This window comes from Chelonoidis abingdonii, chromosome 17 (assembly GCF_003597395.2).
Source record: "Chelonoidis abingdonii isolate Lonesome George chromosome 17, CheloAbing_2.0, whole genome shotgun sequence".
Classification (NCBI taxonomy): domain Eukaryota; kingdom Metazoa; phylum Chordata; order Testudines; family Testudinidae; genus Chelonoidis; species Chelonoidis abingdonii.
In genome coordinates this window covers 13,214,632-13,224,635 of record NC_133785.1, presented here as the reverse complement: position 1 = coordinate 13,224,635, position 10,004 = coordinate 13,214,632, and the positions used below count along the sequence as shown (strand labels likewise).

The 10,004-nt window shown below is 40.3% G+C and overlaps 1 pseudogene; it reads left to right on the top strand.

Moving 5' to 3' along the window:
* Positions 1 to 690: 690 nt before the first annotated feature.
* LOC116833090 (parapinopsin-like) lies at positions 691 to 9,783 on the top strand (annotated as a pseudogene).
* Positions 9,784 to 10,004: the final 221 nt, after the last annotated feature.

The following is a 10,004-nucleotide window of genomic DNA, read 5'->3' as shown; positions in this document are numbered from 1 at the left end:
TACATTGTCCCAGGTACCATCTGCAGAGACAAGAAGGGTTTATGGGAGGAAACAGAGGTTTGTAATCCCATCCTGTCCCTTTCCATTCTGGCTTTTCAGATGACATGAGGAATCCAGGTGGTAAGATATGCTCTCCATCTCTGACTATGTGGCAGAAAGGAAAATATAATTGATTAGTCTTATTAAGGAAACTGATTTTGCCAAAAGCGTTTAGTTACCCAGGTTACTCATAATATGAATTATATGCTGTGCAGCTATAGGAAAAGTACAACTTTCTGTGCAAGGCAGATATTTTATTTTTATTTTAAAAGAAGTAGCTTCAGTTGCATGAACATATCCAACTGATAGCAACTGAGGAGTACAATGTTAGCTTAATTAGAAAATTAATGAGAAAGGGGCATTATGATCAAAGAAATCCAGATCTAAAGGATTTACTTTAAATGTTGTATAATCTCTGTAATATCACTTCTTGTTCCTGTGGAAATATTAAGTGAGAAGAGGTGATTCAAAGCCATCAAGAGGAAAAACATTAGCAAAAGATAGGCAGAAATATAGCATTAAGTGAAAGATTCAAGAGAAACAGATCTTCCTGGTCTCTCTTTAGCTCATGCTTCTGACAAACAAATCATTGGCACGTAAGCATTTCTGCAGAGTATTACTTGGGAGGACACACATGCTGGAGTAGTCTTGATGCCCAGCATTGGCTACACCATGTTGGCAGTTATAGCAATATGTTGCACCATATCAATGATCCTGTATACAACAGTTATTGTTAGCTAAGTTGTTTATAGTTGACAGTCAACAACTATTCCCTAGTAAATTCAGCCATAGTTGATCTTGAAGTAGATTTGACTGTAGAAACAAATGAAGTTGAGTATTTTAACCTGGGTAGAGCTGCTTTTTCATTGAAGGCTTTGCAGTGGCATTTTGGCGGCAGAGGGCAAGTACTACATATCCAAGTGAATTTGTTGCATATCATGAAAAGCAGAGCTATTGCTTATATCTGGCATTTGGTCCTAAATTCAGTTTTGCATTTATGTGGGTTAACTTTTCCATATCACAGTAACTTTATGTATGTTCACATTTTAGAATACAAACTATTTATAAATTTTATATTTTTATCAAAATAAATCTACATTAGCATGTTTAACAGTTAGAGTAATGAAACTGGAAACTGGGTCCATTTCTGACTCTGCCATTGACACTTAGTGTAACTCCAGTAGGCAAGTTTTAGTCTCTTAGCCTATCAAATGGGAATGATCCAGGAATGCTTCAGGCCATGTGCTCCTGCCTAGATTTAGCAGTACACCAGGTCAAGTCATCTCTCCTCCACCCCACTTAAATAACTAGCACCAAGTAGGGTAACTGTTTGCCAGTTTCACACTTCCCTTTTAAAAATGGGATGAAACTCTCCACTAAATTCACTCTTTTCTTCACTGACTGCAGTAGAGAACTGACCTAGGCTCTGTCATCTTTGGCAGTTTGGAAACTGTAAGTAGTAAGGCTGACCCCGAATGCAATACTTACCTATTAGCTCATAAATCACATTAAACATTCCAGAGCAAGATGCTATAGACAGTCCTTGTGAAGTGTATTTTGGAAGTCTGTGTGACCACATAGTTGACAGCATTGCTCTTCAAATAGGAGAGTGTCATTGTCATATTTCATGTTTTACATTTAAGAAGAGGGAGGCCAGATGCCCAGTAAGGCAACCTTGTTAAAATTTTAAAAACCTATGGATTGTAGCAGCAAACTTTAGACACCTGTATCTGATTTTTATTATTGCAACATATGGTCTGAATCAAAGATGGATTTCTCTAAGATACTCATGTTCTGTAGCTTAATTGCTCTCTTTGGGCCTGATCCAACACCTATTGAAGTCAGCGGAAAGACACACATGGATTTCAATAGGAGTTGGATCTGGCCCTCCACACCGTGTTGCGTCTTAAAGTGAAAGCAGCAAACCAGCATGTAGTTGTTCATATAGCTTTGAACAATGTTAGCTGTCTTATGCGTGATGCAAGAATAATCCTGTTAAGAGAAAAGGTTCTATAATATTGTATTTATGAGAAACATAGCAACTTCTGCTGCTTTTTTCTTCTTCAAATTCACGTTTCATCTGTTCTCTCCTGATAATTTTCCTGAGTGGTAAGGAAATTTATCCAAGAACATATTTAACCTTAGAACCTTGGCAAATGTACAGTCTATATTTTCCATACTATATTCAGGTTAACAAGAAATAGTCACACACTAAACCAAACACTCTACTTTTCTAACACAGCCATTAATAATTGGGCCTACCAATTTGACTTAATTGTAAGCTCAATAGTAAGGAGTGAGTGTAAATTCATAAGATGTCACAGTAACTTATAACAACAAATGCTGATGGGGAAAGATATAAAAAGGGAGACAAAGACTGAAGTATTCCAAACTAAAAGACCTATCTATCCAATTAATTTAAAGACAGTGTTAAGATCATCTGTGGTAAACAAGAACAGTGAGAGACAAAAAAAATCAGTGAACCAAAATGTATCTGTCCTATTAGTCATGAGTGGTTGACAAAATAACAAGGAGAGGGACTATTCTGCCCATTACTCCCCTTTTGGGGTCCCAATGGGAAGAAGTTATTAGAAAAAAAAATTGGAAACTGGAGCAAACCCCAACCATCTCCTTCATCCCCAGACCTGTTATCTGATCCATGGAGGGAAGTGTCTTGACAAGGCCAGAAAGAGGGAGACAGATGACATCCTCACTTCTACCAAGTCAACTAAATCCAAAACACCACCCCTGTGGGTCCTCTTCACTCTGCTTCCCATTTGATGAGAGAGACAGCTAAAAACGATCTCCTAAATAGCCCAATGCTAGTATGAGTTTGCCAAGTCTCAGAGTGGCTGATGAGACTGTGTGCTGGGCCTGTGGTTTTTTGTTTTTTTTTAAATCAGTGAGGTTGCAAGTGAGAATCAACACTGGAGACAAAAGCTACATTTTCTCTCTTTGCTGTCCTTTTTCCTCCCACTTTCGTGGGAGTTAGTGTTGTTTTGTCTGAGGCCTGGTCTACACTACGTGTTTAAACCGACTTTAGCAGCATTAAACCGATTTAACGCTGTACCCGTCCACACTACGAGGCCCTTTATATCGATATAAAAGGCTCTTTTAAATCAGTTTCTGTACTCCTCCCACATGAGCAGGTAGTAGCGCTAAAATCGGTATTACATATCGGATTAGGGTTAGTGTGGCCGCATTCGATGGTATTGCCTCCGGGTGGTATCCCACAGTGCTCCACTTGACCGCTCTGGACAGCAATCTGAACTCGGATGCAGTGGCAGGTAAACAGGAAAAGCCCGCGAAATTTTGATTTTATTTCCTGTTTGACCAGCGTGGAGCTCTGACGACGGGTGGCGATGCAGTCCAATTCAAAAAGAGCTCCAGCATGGACGTACAGGAGAATACTGATCTGATGCTGTATGGGAGACAAATTGTTCATCAAAGCTCCGGTACAGAAGCGAAATGCCAAAGTGTTTGAAAAAAAAATCTCAAGGCTACACAGTGCTGCGTGACAAGCGTAACAGGAAGCCAGAGACTCAAATGGATGCTCATGGAGGGAGGGAGGGGTACTGAGGATCAGCTATCACAATCCACAGCAAGTCTCCGAAAGTAATTTGCATTCTTGGCTGAGCTCCCAATGCCTGTAGGGTCAACACATTGTCCAGTGTGTTCAGGGAATAGCTCGTCATTATTCACACCCGATGAAGAAAAGGAAAGAAATAGTTTTTGACTTCTTTCAATGTCACCCTATGTCTACTGAATGCGCTGGTAGAACGCGATGCATGCAGCAGTGAAGAGCAGTATCTGGTCCTCTCCCCCCCTTGGTGGCAGACGGTGCAATATGACTGATATCATCGTCCATCAGCCGTGAGTGCTCCTGGTGGCCTCAGGTGAGGCTGGCCAGGGCACTGGGTAAATGACTCCCGGTCATCCCAGTAGATGGTTACAGAACGGCTGGTACGTCTTCATCATAGCAACTGGGGCTGAGCTCATAGCCATTCCTTTCCTGTGTAAAGAAAAGATTCTGTAACTGCTGGACTATCATAGCAGCGGCATGCTGGGCTCCTCTCCCGACCGCTTAATGTTCTGCTGGACTGTCATAGCCCCAGAGGCTGCTCCCCTCATTTTATCTCACTAACAAGTCTTGTTTTTATTCTCTGCATTCTTTATAACTCATGACAAATGGGGGAACACTGCACGGTAGCCCAGGAAGGTTGGGGGAGGAGGGAAGCAATGGGTGGAGTTGTTGCAGGCACCCCGTGAATGCCTGAGTCATCATTTCTGCGGATCTGACACAGAGCACCTGTGCTCTCTGATACACTGGTTCTCTAGTACACTTGCCCCATATTCTAGGCAGGACTGACTCTATTTTTAGAAACCATAAAGGAGGGATTGACTCGGGGAGTCATTCCCAGTTTTGCTTTTTGGCCCCAGCCGATATCAGCCAGGGCACATGATAGCAGCAGACAGATACAGAGGGAACAGATAACATCATTCATTGCCAATTAGCCGGCAGCAGACGGTACAGAATGACTGTAACCGTCTCTGCTATCATGCAAAGATAAATGAATGCTCTGTATAGTGCTGGAGTATCGCCTCTGTCTTGCAGCATCAGTAACATACGGTGACGTAAAAAAAAAAAAAAGCTGAACGGGCTCCATGGTTCTGTGCTATGGCGTCTGCCAGGGCCATCCAGGGAAAAAGGTCACGAAATTGATTTGTCTGCCGTTGCTTTCCCGGAGGAAGGAATGACTGACGACAATTATCCAGAACCACCCCCGACAATGATTTTTGCCCCATCAGCCACTGGGCTCTCAACCCAGAATTCTAAGGGGCGGGGGAGACTGCGAGAACTATGGGATAGATACAGAATAGCTACCCACAGTGCAACGCTCCAGAAATCGATGCTAGCCTCGGACCATGGACGCACACCGCCGAATTAATGTGCTTAGTGTGGCCATGTGCACTCGACTTTATACAATCTGTTTTATAAAACCGGTTTATGTAAAATCGGAATAATCCCATAGTGTAGATGTACCCTTACAGGAAGCAGGATTGGACTTCAACAGCAGCAGCAACTCCCTTTGATTTCAATGACATTAGTGCAAGCTTCAAAAGTGCCAAGGTGCCTATCTGCACGTTAATTCCCTTTAAATGTCTGATCTTGGAATCTACATGGTCTGACTAAGATAAGTGACTTAAGCAAAACATAAGCCTTCAAAAACCTCTCAACTTTTACTACATCTTCAAGACAAGAGGATTTGAGGTCCTTGAGAAGTATTATATTCATGGAATCCAGTAATCTACAACAATGCTGGTTGTACCGAAGTCTATATCCTCACTGGAGAATAAAATGGAATTAATCATCTTACTGAATGCAGAACTGAATGTGAGTCTCTCAAAACATAAGTCAAAATCTATTGAAACAAAGCAGTTTACTCAATGCGTTCAGCATTAACTTATTTGAGAGAAGGGAATTGAAGTACTTAAGAATTTCACCCGGGGGAAAAAATACCTTCAGTTTTTGTGGATAATCAGTTGTAAGAAGTGGGTACTGAGTCTGACCTTAAGACAGATTTTCAGAAAAGATCCAATAGATTGGTATCCTTGAACCGTATGCTTTCATTAATACATAGAGAGCCTACATTTATATCCCCTAATCTAATGATTGGATTTACATGTACAAACTTGGATTCTACCTAACCTCTGAAATTGGGCACTTTTGAAAATCTGACAGATTTATTATTTCCTAGAGCTCAGCAAAAAGGAAGATCTTTTCCTTTGAGTGTTACAGGAATAAAGCTTTAGGCAAGGAACCCCAAAATTGCACCTTCTTAGGGTGATCATATGTCCTGTTTTGGCTGGGACAGTCCCCTTTTTAAGTGCTGTCCTGGACATTCCACCGATTTTTGGCAAAACTGGGCATTTGTCCCGTTTGCTCTTGCCAACTTATGATCAACATATTCTGTGCTATGGAAAACTCATTTTGAAATACCTCAGTGTCCCTGCTGTGTGGTTCCACCCCACCCCCAAATGAAAACAGAGCACAATGGAAGCCAACGGCAATACAACCCATGCTACCAGCGCAAAGCCTTGGACTCTTGATGCTACAGACTGATACCAGAGTTCTGTAGGATTTGGAGATTGCTTTCCCATGATTCTCCACTTTATATAAGAATTAGAGACCTCCAGAAGAGGAGTATAGTTAATATTTATAAAAAGCTAATTAATGTTTTCTCCCAGAACTTCTGTGAGGCAAATAGGTAAGCATTATTCAATTACTATGCCCATTTTACAGATCGGGGAATAAAGACAGAATTAAGTGACTTGCCCCAAGGCCACAGAGACTTGGGGGTAGAGCTGGGATTGAAACCAAGTCCTTATGTAGTTTTAGGATTAAATTCAGCTCTATACAGAGAGCCAGAAAAAGGTCTGTGCATCACTTACTTTATTTTGACAGTTCAGACAGGATTAACGTGATGTATAGGCCTTGTTCTTTGCACAAGGCTGAATTTCACTTCCAGTATGTTAGATGAGATGTACTAGTTAGCAAAAAAAATCTCTTTCTGTGTGTAGAAGAGAATTAATGCTCTCAGGACAATAAGAAATTAAAACATTCCTTCTACTGAGTAAGAAAAGTATTCTTTATTGGAGCCTGCATCACTATATACATATCATCTTTGAGAAAGTTTCTTCTCAGAAACAGTTTGGCAGACACCCAAACCCTGCATGAGGGTAGGATGTTCGCAGAAAGCTAGAATGGAGAAAGGTAACTATTTGCAGGTTGCTTACTGTATTTAAGAAGATACTGTACAAAACAATATAGTAGATGGTTATATGTTCTGGTTTAGAAGTTGAAATTTTTATTTCATTAACTTGTTTGAGGATTTTTATTATTTGGGGTTTTTTAAACTATGAAAATGTGATTCTGTGACAGAAATACTGTTACAGATATTACAACTTTGTGCATTGCAGTGATAGCTGTGGATCATGTAACAGCAGTGTCGAAGCCCAAGGGAACATTTGCTTTCACCACAAAGGTGGCTCTAGCAGGACCGGTGGTGTCCCAGATGTTTGAACTACACCGCCACTTTAAAATTAGAAAGCATTAAGTCCTCCTAGGTTGCAGACTGATACAACAGTGACCCAGTTAATGTTTCCTACATGATCTTTTAATTGGAATTCCAAAGCAGAAGGAAAAGTATCTTGATTTCCCGTGGATATACAGTGTGGACTCTGTGCTGTGTAACAACATTCCATTTCTCTTAACATACTGGATTCATAAGAGTTAGCTTAAAAACAGTTTAGTATCTCAAAAGAGGAAAAAAAGCTAGATTCTCAGCAGCTCTAAACTAGTATTGTTTCATTAAGTTCAGTGGAGTTATGCTGATTTATGCCAGTTGAGTATTTGGTCCTGTATTTTTAATTTACAAGTTTTGATTTAGTATAATGGATCTATCTTTATGCAAGTATTTCTATAGCATGCTCACCACCTTGGTATCTGAGCACCTAGAGACTTAATTACAGCTGGGAAAAACTGGTGAATATTTTTTTTCCCAAAAATATTACACCAAATCACCTTCTGGCAAGATTTTACATCCCCCAAACTTTTGGGGCCTGAACTGTTTGCACTGAAGCATACAAACCTGGAGTTAAATCATGAGATAATAATCTGCCCTGAGAAAGAAGTAGGCAGGGTGTTTTGGGGCTGCACCTGTAACAGACGAAGATAGTCAGAATCACCCTCCCAGTAACCCCAGTGCTCCAGGGATAGTGTTAATGATGCCAGGTCTGTACCTGGAACAGCAGCACACACAACATGTAGCAAACCTACCCTATGGTGCAGAGACAAGGCTTCTGTTATTCCTGTTGCATTCTGCCCCTTCCGACCCACCTGAATTCGAGGAGGAAATTAACAGCATTGCTATTTGCTTTTACTCTCATGCTGCTGCTCACAGTGAGAGCAGGGTGGATAACTGATGGTTTTGTTTAGTCTCTTGCCTTTCACAAAAATGCCTGTGAACTAATCATTTTGTATCAAACAACTCAAAAATTACAATAAAAATAATTAAAAAATAAAATAAATAAAATAAAATAAAATAATAGAAAGTGTTTTCATTTGGCCCCAAGTGGATTTTTTATTCCTTTTAAAGGCCTAGATTCACAAAGTGTCAAAGGGTGGAGGAGATGTAGCCTTCCCTCTAACTTTTATCTCAGTGGTTAGGGTATTCATGTGAGACGTAGAGAATGAATTTAAATACAGGCCTCCCATTTCTCAGAAGCATGCTGAAACTACTGGGCTATGAGATAGTCTGGTGTAGATCTCTCTCAATTTCTGCTGATGAAGCTATTCCATCTTTTGTAAATTAAATAGTCATTGGAGCAGGGACATGATGTGGAAGACTCAAGTTCATAAGTGAGTACCCTAACCACTAGGATAGAGTGTCATTCATAGTGGCACCTCAGTCACTCATAATGACTATTTGCTATTCTCGCCTCATCATAGTGCTTCTTCAGTGAATAACCTGAGATTTGCTCAATAGCCTGGTGGTGAGGTTATTCATCCAGGATGAATTATGCACCTAAAGTGGCAGTTAGACACCTACATCCTTTTGAGGCTCTAGCCTTTAGTTCTCATTCCTACTACTGCCATTAATTGATTTCAATACTTTATAGTTACATAGCAAACTAAGAAAAGCAAGTCTCCATGCAAAAATTTGGGGATAACAGAGAGTGGCATTACCAAAAGCAACTGGTGTGGAAATACACCAATTTCCCACTGAAATAAATGGTAAAGCACCCATGAATTTCAACAAGAACACAGCTAGGCGAAAGCCAGGGCCGGCTCTAGGCACTAGCAAACCAGCCACGTGCCTGGGCCACACAATTTCAGGGGCGGCATTCCAGACATCTTTTTTTTTTTGGCTTGGGGTAGCAAAAAACCTAGAGCCGGCCCTGGCGAAAGCTTTTGCAAATCCCACCAGAAAAGTTAAGTGACTTCCCTGGGAGTCATCCATTGCATTTACTTGTTTGTGAAGTGCTTATAACTGGTAGCTATATCCACTCACCTAAAAGCAGATCTCTCCCTCCCCTACCCCATAAATACATGCATGCAATTTCTTGTGCAAAAGTGTGCATGTACAGTTTGCATGGACAGATATGCCATCTATGCATACGGTTATAACTGCACATACAAGTTACATTTTTCCCCCCTGCACAATTATGAATGTTACAGATTATCATGCAAATAGCATGATGATTTCAAATTCTTACATAACAAAGTTGATTATAATCAGAAATATGCCCTTCAAAAAACATAAGTCAAATGCAACAGTTGTGTCTCAGCTACATTAACTAATTTGATTAAAATAATGACTTTTCCGGAGACTGTACCAGCTTATTCATGAGTTTTTAATAAACTCATCAGAATGATCCAGTTGTCTCATTACTATTTTGCTCACCAAAAGTGAAATGCAATTGACCTGATGCATTGGTTTTTAACAGATATCCTGTATGCTATTTTTGAACTAGGTTGCTAAGCTAGGAGTAGCTAAAGGATGTTCAACAGCTAAAGCTGAAGCCCAGATGTCACAAATAGTTCTACTAATGATTATGGCTTTTTTGCACTGCTGGCTTCCTCTTGCAGCCTTTCCAATGGCAGCAATGGCTAATCCTCAAGTTTACATTAATCCTGTTATAGCTATCCCTAGGTACATGAGAAAACCCAGCACTGTCTAGAACCGAGTCAGCTAGATTTTAATAAGGAAACAGCTGAGTTCTGAATTATTTATGTAGGATAGGGGATATTTATGGGGATAGAGATTTAAGAAGAATTTGCTATTGTTCCTTAGTGGAGCGTTTGTTATATTGAAAGACTAAACTTAAATTATAAATATATTTTTCTATGTGACAGAGGAATGACATTTCACCCAACCTGCAGAGGCTCCATGAACCTCCAG